We start from the raw sequence: 10,640 nt of genomic DNA, 5'->3' as shown, positions 1-10,640 counted from the left end.
AGTTGCCTCGCAATGTATGGAGACCTTCATACATGGGAAAACAAATACAAATCATTACCACAACCTAAATCCATATATTATAGAAAATTTTAGTAATTTACCTAGCAATGAAGAATATATTGCTCTTCTGGCAGTTCTCCTCGGTGACAAAATCAAAGTCATAAATAGCATATCGACATTCCTTCTCACGAAGGCTCGCAGTGAAATCCTCGTAGCTCATAGTGGGTTAACCAAGTTTCTCCACAACAACCTGTTTCAGCTTCTCATCTATCTTAAAAACTATGAAACGATGAGTTTTCTTCGCCTTCAACTCCAAGAATTTCAGCTTGCAATCATCATCCACAGCCATCCCAAACGCCTCCTTGGCATTAAATTGACCGCAACAAACGAATTACGACGAAAAGAGTGAAGAGGTTACAACTAATTAAACTAACCAAGTGTTTCAAGATCTCAAGAAATTTAAAATCGAATTATAAGCATATAAGACTAAACTCGACCTATAATCTGATTGACTTTAGGTTCACACATCAACAGTAAATTATGGATTCAAAAAGATAATTTAAAAAACCCTAAAGAATTAAGCAATCAACACACATAAAATCCATGTAATCTCTCAATCACGAGATTCACAACGCAAGTTGTACACTACAGATACAGGAAAAATACCTAAAAATGTTGAAAAGCACAAATAATTCAAGAAAAATTACTCCAACGATCTCATACGTTCACTCGTAATGTCGATCATCTATTAACCCTAACATTCAAGCATTACCAATTATTTCATCAAGATAGAAATCACTCACACGCAACCGAATGAATGATAAATTTAAGCTGAAGAAAAAACTCTTTTATTTCAAATATGATAGATTTATAATGACATGCAAAGGATCATTACTAAGGAAGAGGCGTTATTATGATAAATCAGTTATATTAGCTTGGATGAAAATAATTTAGCAATACATGTGGCACATACCTGCTCAGGAGTTTTTTCATGATACCTATTTTCAGATACACCTTGCGCAAGCAGCTTTTTCCGCCTACCACTTGTATAAAGTTCAAACAGGCATCCGTGCGCTTTTGCAATAAGACCCATCCTCAAGGGACATAAACATAGATGTGCCATTCCCCTGTTGAATAGAATCTGAGATGAAATGTCCATGATCCAAATCCCTTCTTGCAAATGATTCATCAACAAAAGTTTGCGTGGAGTCGAGATCACAAAAAAAGGTCATATGCATGTTATAAGTAATAAAGTCAAGTATTCTCTGAATATGTATTTATATCCACACAATTGAATGCTAAATTTAAGGTAATAACTGCATAATTAATTAAAGCATCCAATAGTAATCAAACAACTATATGTGCATATGCTAATAATTCATAAATTGTCCTAACAAATAACATTCATCAGTTTATCATCTTAAAAGCATATGAAAAATAGTACGCATGTGAATCAACTGGAATACATTGGAACAAGAAGCAACGCATTGAGATGAAGAATTGTTGCAACAATAACTCAAATTAACAACACAGGTGCAATTAAAGTTTTAGTTTCTCATTTAGACTATAGAATTGATTCCAATTATACGTTTACCATCAGAACAGAACAATCGGTAGAATCTTGACAAGAGCATTTTGGGTTCACTACAAGAATCCTTTCCTATAACAATTTGTCAGAAAGCCTTGAGTAGTTAAACCCTACTGGTCAATTAAAAAATAAATCCCCCCCCAAATTGTATATGCAAACAACCAAACAACTATGCTTCCTTGTTAGCAAGTAAACATGTAGCATGACACAGACATGGGACAAGACTATTATTCAAAAAGTATGACATGGAGACACAACAACTTGATATTTCAATATATGTTGTAATAATTATAATAGTAAAGGGAGTTTATATGCCTACACGCCATATTCATACTTCCAAGGGTCTAAACAATTATTTCTAAATAAAACAGATAATGATTACATTAATAAACAATAAATAAAATAAAATAAAAATGAGTTTCAACTACCATAATGATGTTTGAAATTTTGCATAAACCTAATTTATTTGCAAGCATATTCAAGAGTCAATAAAAAAATTTTAGCAGGGCTAACAAATAACATTGGGACCAGAACAATACAAAGTAAGAAAAATAAGCATTGATGATTGAAAACAATGCTCATTTGCTTGGATGCAAAAGAAATGAGTCATGTTCCTGAATGAAGTGAATTTGAAAAAGCCATCCTAGCTGGAGTGAATATTTCTAAACCGCGTTACAATTCAAAGCTCAAACCAAAGATTATTAAGAAGCTTTATTAAGAAAAATGTAACAACACTGGTTAAACAATTCAATTTTTCAGAATGTTTACAAAGAGGTAATCTTAATTTTTATCAGTTTCATGCAAGCATTTCCGCACATAGCAGGTTGGCAATGAAGTGCGTTAGGCAAGAAAACTCATTAAAATGATCAATTTATTATAATAAACATGTCATAGTAAAGAAAGTACAATAGAGAGTTTTTATTACCTTATTATGTTCCTGAGAAATTCCTGAATGGAAACCCGGAACCAGTTCTCCACCACCAAGTTTGTATAGTTAGTATGTTCACTATGAAGAAAGATTGGTCTACATGAAGGAAATCGTATAACCAGGTAAATGAAACATTAATTAAGCGGAGGATATAGATTAAGTTAAAAATGAGAGTGATATGATTGCAGTCAGCAGATGGCCTTTTGTGCCTGGTGTGTTGTCTTAAATGATGTCGGTAAATCTTAGAGCCATCTTGGTATGTCAGCATACTTCTTGGTCTTCTGCTAAGTAGATTTCATTGGATATCTGGGCAGCAATACTATATTCAACTTAACAATTTTTTAGCTGTTGAGATGAGTGGAATCCAAGAAACCACCGCAAGGCTGAGCGTGAGTGGCGGGAAGCGAGCTCAGAAGTCGGGGGGCTGTCGGGCGAAGTCGGAATGGCGGCAGGTGAGGGTGGAGCTATGCGAACGGCGAGTGGGGGCTTGGCCGATACGCGATGTGGTGGGATTTTGGGTCAGGAGCTGACCCTCGACACCGAGAACGCCCCGCTTCGGCCGTCCAAATCCGCGGTCGGAGGCCATCGCTGGCGACAGGCTGTCGCCAGACCTGTCATTGCGATCCGCTCTGAAATAGAAAGAAAACCCCAGCCCTAGGGTTTCGTCTCAGCTCTCCCGATTTTTCCTCTGGCGGCGGATGCCTTTAACGGCAGCAAGCGTTTCCCCTTTGAATGCAGCAGGGCGATTTAACTTCTGATCTGCAGCTCGTCAATAGGTTGCTTTGAGTGGAGATTGAGAAAAGGTTGGAAGAGAGAGAAGAGAGAGAGAGGGGTTTTATATTGTGGTAGTTAAACACTGATAGATAAGTGTTTGTTTGAGAGATGGCAGTTTAGGGTTTGCTCACTTGAATTTTGTAGTTTATCTTGTTAGATTAAAATAAGAAATGACTGTGTGCTCGAGGAAGTAGGGCAAGTTCCCGAACTCGGTAAATCCGTTGTGTACTGTTCTCGTATAAGTTGGGGCGTTGCATTTAGGGATTTGAGCGCTAAAGTTCCAGACAAACTGGTATCACAGAGCGTGAAAGACTAGAGGAGTCGGAGTTGCAAGTGGAGCACATGGCCGCAATGAGGAAGGTGGAGATTAGAGAAGTTTGATGGATTGATTTCATTCTGGAAATGCAGATAAGAGGATTATCTGTATAGAAAATCGTATGCAAGCTCTCTCGGGGGAGAAGCGGAGGTATGAAGGAAGAAGGATGGATATCTTCTGGATGAAAGAGCCTCGAGATTATCGCAGTTGAATTAACTCGATATGTTTGATGTCACATCAGCGGAGGAGACACGGTGGAATCTTATGGACTCTCCATATGTATGAGAAGCATCAGTCCTCAGGAATAGTCGATTGATGAGGCGGTGTTCAATTGCGATACGGTGGAAGGTGGCATCGTAGGCACATCAATGGTTCAATGACTCATAGTACAAGTCAGTACCCATTGAGTTCAGTTGTATTGTGGTTTGAATGAGAAAGTTCGGCGTTGATCCTTTTGTCTTCGCGTACAGAGGAGTGGAGGAGCTAAGTCGGCAGTGAGTAGCTCATCGGGACAGAGAAAGTTGAAGTTTGACGAAGTTCGTGATCTGGTTCTCATGAGGAGATCGGACGAGATGTGAGTACGGTGAAGCTCAACTCTTCAGTATTGCATCAGAGTCAAGAGGTAGAAGTTAAGCCGGAGAAATGGGATAGATGATAGGCGATAAAATCAGAATCCAACAGTTCGAAGGGCTATCAGTTTGGAAGTGCGGGAAATACGGCACTACAGAGATCAGTGCGAGGAGTGCGACGAGGGAGTGGGAGGAATGCAGATGTGAAGTTGGCTTTCACCTACAGAGAAGGAGATGAATCATGATAGCTCTTTGGAGAGAAGGAGAGAGAGTCTTGGGTGTTGGACTGCCGGGAGCATCATTCCGCAGTGCTAATGGCTGAAAAGAATTCTCGAGAGTTATCCCGGAAACTTGAAAATGTATATATTGTGAGATCCAGGCTGTGCATTATTGGCGAAAGGTGTGGTGAAGATAAGCTGAATGGGTCAGTATGGAGCTGAAGGATGTAGGTCAATTCGAATGAAGAGGAACTTTAATCTCAGTAAGCCAGCGCTCTAGTGAAGCTACACGAAGGACTTTCATGGAGATGACTGGAGGATTTTTGAAGGCGGCAATGACGATGCAGAGGCAGGTAAGACGGTACCCTGTATATGACAGCGGGTGGCAGTTGTTCGATGATCAGTTGCGGGAGCCAAGGACCTTAAGCTGTGGACAAGGACTCCGGTCCATTGAGTGAAAAGGGGATGAAGATTTGCACCAGAACAGAAAACTACAGGTTTACAATCGAGGTAGAGATTGAAGTATGTGTGAAGGAAATGAATAACTTAGAAAGCGGAAGAGAGTCAGCTTTCAGCAAGTGGCAGACCAGAAAGCAGAAGCTAGAGGCTTGTCTCAGATGTTTGGGTGATAACAACACGCGTGATTGGGTGGGAAATACACTACTTCGTGCTTATGATATCACTCTCGGGGGGGAAGTAGGGGTCCATGTTTTGAAGAAAAAGAGGAAGTGTGTTTGAGGCTTTCAGGAAGATGGAAAGCCATGGTGGATGAGACCGTTTGAGGGTAAAGAATCAGAACAGAGAATGGTGGTAGAGATGAAGACACCAAATTCAAGTAAGGTGATTCTGCTTGAGCAGGTATCAGAATGGGAGAGACGGGCGTGCCGGAGCTCCCACGGACTATCGCAACGTCGCTGGCCTCGCAGCGCATGTAATTAGAACCGTTCGCATAGCAGCGCAGACATATCTGCGCACGCGAGTCGGTTACCAGAAAGCAGTTCTGGCTAGTAAAGCGCTCTAGTCACGAGCACGCGCTAGCCTATTGACTAAGAACCGCGAGGTCCATCGGATTCCATTGACAGCAGAATACTAGAAGAGTATGGTGCGGAAGGAAAGGTAACGCTCTCACACCTCCTCAAAATCTTCTTCCCGCCTAGAAAGCCCCACTACTTCACAGTTATTTCCGCTTGTGTACTTTGTGACATATAAGTGATATCAAACGGAAGGATCGCGCTCGCTCCACGCGCACGAACCAATGCGCATTCAGTCGGTATGGCTGACGACAGTAGTCGGTATCTACGGCATTTAGGGAGCACGAAAACATAGAAGGATGATAAGGTGCATGAGATGTGACATTACGAGAAGGGTGATGTACAGGACATGCCATGACAGATGACGGTGACTCGAGAGCGAGTCAACTGTTATTAGATGCAAGATGATGTCCCAGATACGTTCGGAAAACGCAATTGCAGAGAAGGTCCTCAGGCGAAAGAGCCTCGTTGGACAGACGTGCGAGGCCCCGACGCAACAGCTTCCGATATTGAGGAGAACTACTCGTCCGTCGCTGGTGACTACACGATACATGAATTATAAATGTTTGCGTACAAATGCGGAGGAGAGTCTGAAAGCCTTGATGAGCTGTCAGGCATCAGACGCTCGCCGCACACGTCGCCGCCACAGCTCTTGCTCCGAGGAGAAGCCACAGCACGACACCCAACCCTGATCTACAACCCAGACCATGGGCACTAGATGAGTTGGCATGGGAAAGAGGAACGTCACACCACCCCCGCTCGCGCTGTCATACAAGATGACACCAAGGAGCAGACACTGGCTTCAGAAGATCACAGGCCGACGAGGTGGTGTCACACCGCGCACCATAACCGATAGTCCAAGAAGAAGGATCAGCGTATATGATTGACAGGGTAGTGAAGCCTCTCAAAACTGGAGGTTGTGCGCAATTCAGATTGCCTCATGATAGATGATGAGCGCGGAGAAGAACACAGGGAGGAAAGGCTTGAATGGATAGCATGTTGTCATCGGTTTTGAGTTATCCAAGGGGGGTAGATGTGTTTGAGATCCGGTGGGAATCAAACTCGAGGCAGAGCGGAGCGTGCAAGCAGGCGAGCTCGAATTGTCTGTCTTAGGCGATGTCGAGATGCGGAGGTGAGCTCGGCTGGGGCGAATAGGCGAGTCGGTGGCATCTGAGGCGAAGATTGCACGATGGTTGGGAATTTGGGGACGTAGGACTCTCGGCTCAGACGAAAGCGCGACCCGCTCGACGACCCCGGGTGCTCCCAATCCGCGTCGGAGCATCGCTGGCGACAGGCTGTGCGCCTGTCATCGATTCGTCTAAAAAGAAAAACCCAGCCTAGGGTTTCGGATGCTACAGCTCTCCCGATTTCCTTTGGCGGCGGATGCCTTAAGGCAGTGCAAGGCGTTCGCCCTTTGAAATGCGCAGGAGTTTACTTCGTGATCTCCAGCTCTCAAATAGTGCTTTGAGGGGATTAAGAAAAGGTTAGGAAGAAGAGAGAAAAGAGAAGAGGGGTTTATATTGTGGGTTATTACACTGTAGCTAAGTGTTTGTTTGAGGAATCCCGTTTAGGGATTTTAGGCTTCTTGATGTATGTAATTTCTTTGTTATTAAATAAGAATTAGACTGTGGTGGCTCGCCGGAGGACGTAGGCAGTTGGCGTCGAACTTACGTAAGTGATTGTGTACTGTTCTCTATCTCGCCGTTTTCGTTGCATTAGGGATTTCAGCGTTTTAAATTCCGTGAAAAGAAAACATTTGCCGTGGTGGAGACCGTTTTGATCGCTTCCTGTCACCTCATCGGGGCTGTACCCGGTGCTGGCTTGCCTCAGGCAACCCTGCAAAAAGTGAAAAGAGAGCTAAGAATGAAAGGTAAGAAAGCGAGAGCAAAATAATCGCATGAACATTATGGTCCTGGCAAAAGCAATGAGTTGAAGTTTGAAAAGAAAATAAACGATGGCATCGTGTACTAGCAGATGATTTCAATATACAGGAAATTTGAAGTTGTTTAGAGGGAGGGACAACTGTGATAGCTCTCTCACAACGAGCGAAATTATTCCCGCAAGTCAGAATGTATGTTGTGATGACAGGTTTTCATAGACCTTCCTTCTATCCTTTCCTCAAGACACGGTTATCATCTGGATTTATAGTAACCTGGCTCAGAGTGGGGGCAAAACAATTATGCATTACGGTAATGATTAGATTTACAATAGGATGATGCAGCGGAGAAAAGAGATGTTTCATACGCTGTAAGTGATAAACACACAGCTTCGGTGAGCACTGACCTTGAGGCGAAATGATTGATAAGTCACTTAATATCCGTCATCGGTTCCAACGCCGGCTGACATTGCTGTCGTTTCTGGGGGCTCGGATGACAGGAATTTTTAGTTGATCAGGGCTTTTGTGGGCACCGGTTATGGTGGTAACTGGAGGAGTGGGGGGAGCTTTCTCCGAGGTCCATGCCCTGTGAGCCATACTTCTGGAGATTCTCCAAGCAAACAGCCCGCAAGATCGATTCATTATAATCAGTATACTAATACAAATTAAAATAGATAGAAAAGAAATAAAATAATAAACTCCAAGAGAAATGAGCTAGAGAAAGTAGAGCCGCTTCAAGAAAACTCGAAACACCACAAATGGAGTTCACATATTAGACAAAAAGAGTAGACATACATTCTCATGATTGAAACATAAACAAAAGTGAATGCTATAACTATCTTTCCACAAGCTAGAGAAAGAGAAATTGGACGAGTGAGATAAAAATTAATTTTGTCAAGCAGAGTTGTTTTCTCAGGTTTTACTCCATATCCCTTTTAAGAGAACTCAAAGATATTTAGCGCAAAAAAAAAAGCACAAACAAAAAATCCAAGAAACCTTGTAAATGTCAAGTAAATAGTGCTGACACTTCAATATGCTTTCTTAATTACTGAGGCCATCAGCATTATATTTTTCTCTTTTATCCAGAAAACATAAAATAAATAAATGCTAATGACCTTAGTAATTGAAGAAAACTTTCAGGAACAAATTTTCACTGTAGACCCAAACCAATTTTAGCGAGAAGAGAGGACGAGTTGTTTGACTAAAGAGCATAGATGTTTAATTGTGACAAGAATTATACTTAAAAGAACATGCTGAAGTAAATAGTTAAGTATGTGTTCATATATAGACCAGTTACTTATTGCAGTTACAGATCTTTATTTATTAAAAAAGAATATGAACATATAAAAACAAAGATAAACATAGGCATCGAATGAGTTAACATAAAATCTTATATTTGCACTACAGTATGCTTGAAGAACCTGAAAGATAGTGCTGAATCAACGTTATGGCACGAAGTCTCAAGTTCCTTAAATGCTTCTTCCACTCAATCACCAAGAAGCAGAAGCTAGTGAAGTATAAAAATCAGCACATAAAAGGCTCAAAAAGCTGTCCATCAAAGGAGAAGAAAATCAAGAATGAATTATAGTACATAACTTGTGGAACACAATCCATGACTTGTGGAACACAATCCATGCATCATCAATATTTTTAACTGATGACGAAGATATCAATTAAACAAACATTGTAAATCCAATGACTGACATACAAATTTAGTACTGTCAAAAATAAAAAATACGTTGCACCTATTCTAATATCCCAAATACATTACTTCCATAATAGCGAAACCCTCATGTATGAATCTTATTGTCCAGTCTCACCATATTAAAACATGATGTTAAGATTGGTTGAATTGTATCAAGACTAACCAAGATTGGACACATTGTCCCTTGAGTTTTTCATGGAAACTACAATTTTACAGAATTAGTAAGTACATTAAAAAAAATACCATAACAAGAACATCCTTAATGGTTACACATATTATGTTAAGGTAAGCTAAAAAAAGTTATGTATCCTCTGTTTCAATAAACTTCACATCTGGCGGCTCTAGATATGATCCCCAAACTGCTGTCTCAGTGGTGATATTCCTAACCCTCATAAACCATAGGAACTTAGTTTTAGATATTTCATAAAATTCTCAGTTGGATATTTGTTGTTGCAGTCAGTTTTAAGTGCGACTGATCAGCTAAACCTATTCAAAGAATACAAGGAGAAGCTGAAGATCATTGTAGGAGAAGAAAGAGCAGCGGACATCATCACAAAGAGTACGTATCTCGTTGTCTTGGGAACTAATGACTTATCAACCTGTTATTTTATCATGCAACTTCGAAAATTAGGAGTATGATCTTCCTTCTTACATCAAATTTTATCATAAACCATATTAGGAGCAAGTCCCATTGACAAAATTAAGGGAAAACGTTAAAATTTGGCAAAAGGTACAGAATTTAAAGATGGTACCTTGGAAGTTTTCTCGGGAAGCAAGATCCCAGCTGAGATCTTTGAAGAGGGCGCGATCTTCTCCATCAAAATCTTGTTTAGCGCAGAAATCAAATGTGAAAGGAAAAAGTTAATGAAAGAATCAATACTCAATAAGATCAATAAAGAATAAGAGTAGAAAAGTGCAGGATTAGTTTAAAAGAACGGATCTAACTGAGAAATGGAAAGATCGAGATTCAACTTACTTTGTAATCTTGCTCCAGCTACCCTTCGATTATTAAAACCCTCGTCACTTTAAACCGCAGGAAATCGAGAATTAGGGAAAAATTAGAACAAAAGGAAAGGAATGAAGAACAAAAAGGGGAGAGGGTGAATTGAGCAAAACTAACGATTAGATCTAAGGTTTTGTGTAGCGGAGTGAAGAAGAAGAAGAAACCTTCGTGATCCTAACCGATGCCAAAAATCTGAGAACTGAACAGTTGAGGGCAGAGGTGGTGCGTTGATGACGAGGACGATAATACTCATCTTTGGTATTTGATGACAGATCGTGGGACTGTGTTTGCTGAGGAGAAGCGTAACCGATGAACCACGTAACCGAAGTTTAGGGCTTTTGATTTCTGATGAAGAATTCTATGTGACGATTATAAAGGATAAGTTTGGTATATTTAAATTGGTTGAAGGGTAATTTGGGATTGGGAAAGTTTTTCAAGAACTCCCTCTTTTAAAGGGTAGATAGATCTATGACACTATTCACATATGGATATGTACCATGAAAATTTCATGCAATATGATCTTAACATGCCTATTTCCAACTGGTTCACCGTAAAACCTTAATGAAATCAAACTATACCAAAAAATCAGAGTGAATATGAACTGAGTACTTTATACTGCAGTAAATAGCCAA

Source organism: Asparagus officinalis, chromosome 3, assembly GCF_001876935.1.
Source record: "Asparagus officinalis chromosome 3, Aspof.V1, whole genome shotgun sequence".
NCBI classification, from domain to species: domain Eukaryota; kingdom Viridiplantae; phylum Streptophyta; class Magnoliopsida; order Asparagales; family Asparagaceae; genus Asparagus; species Asparagus officinalis.
This window is presented reverse-complemented; position numbering follows the sequence as displayed.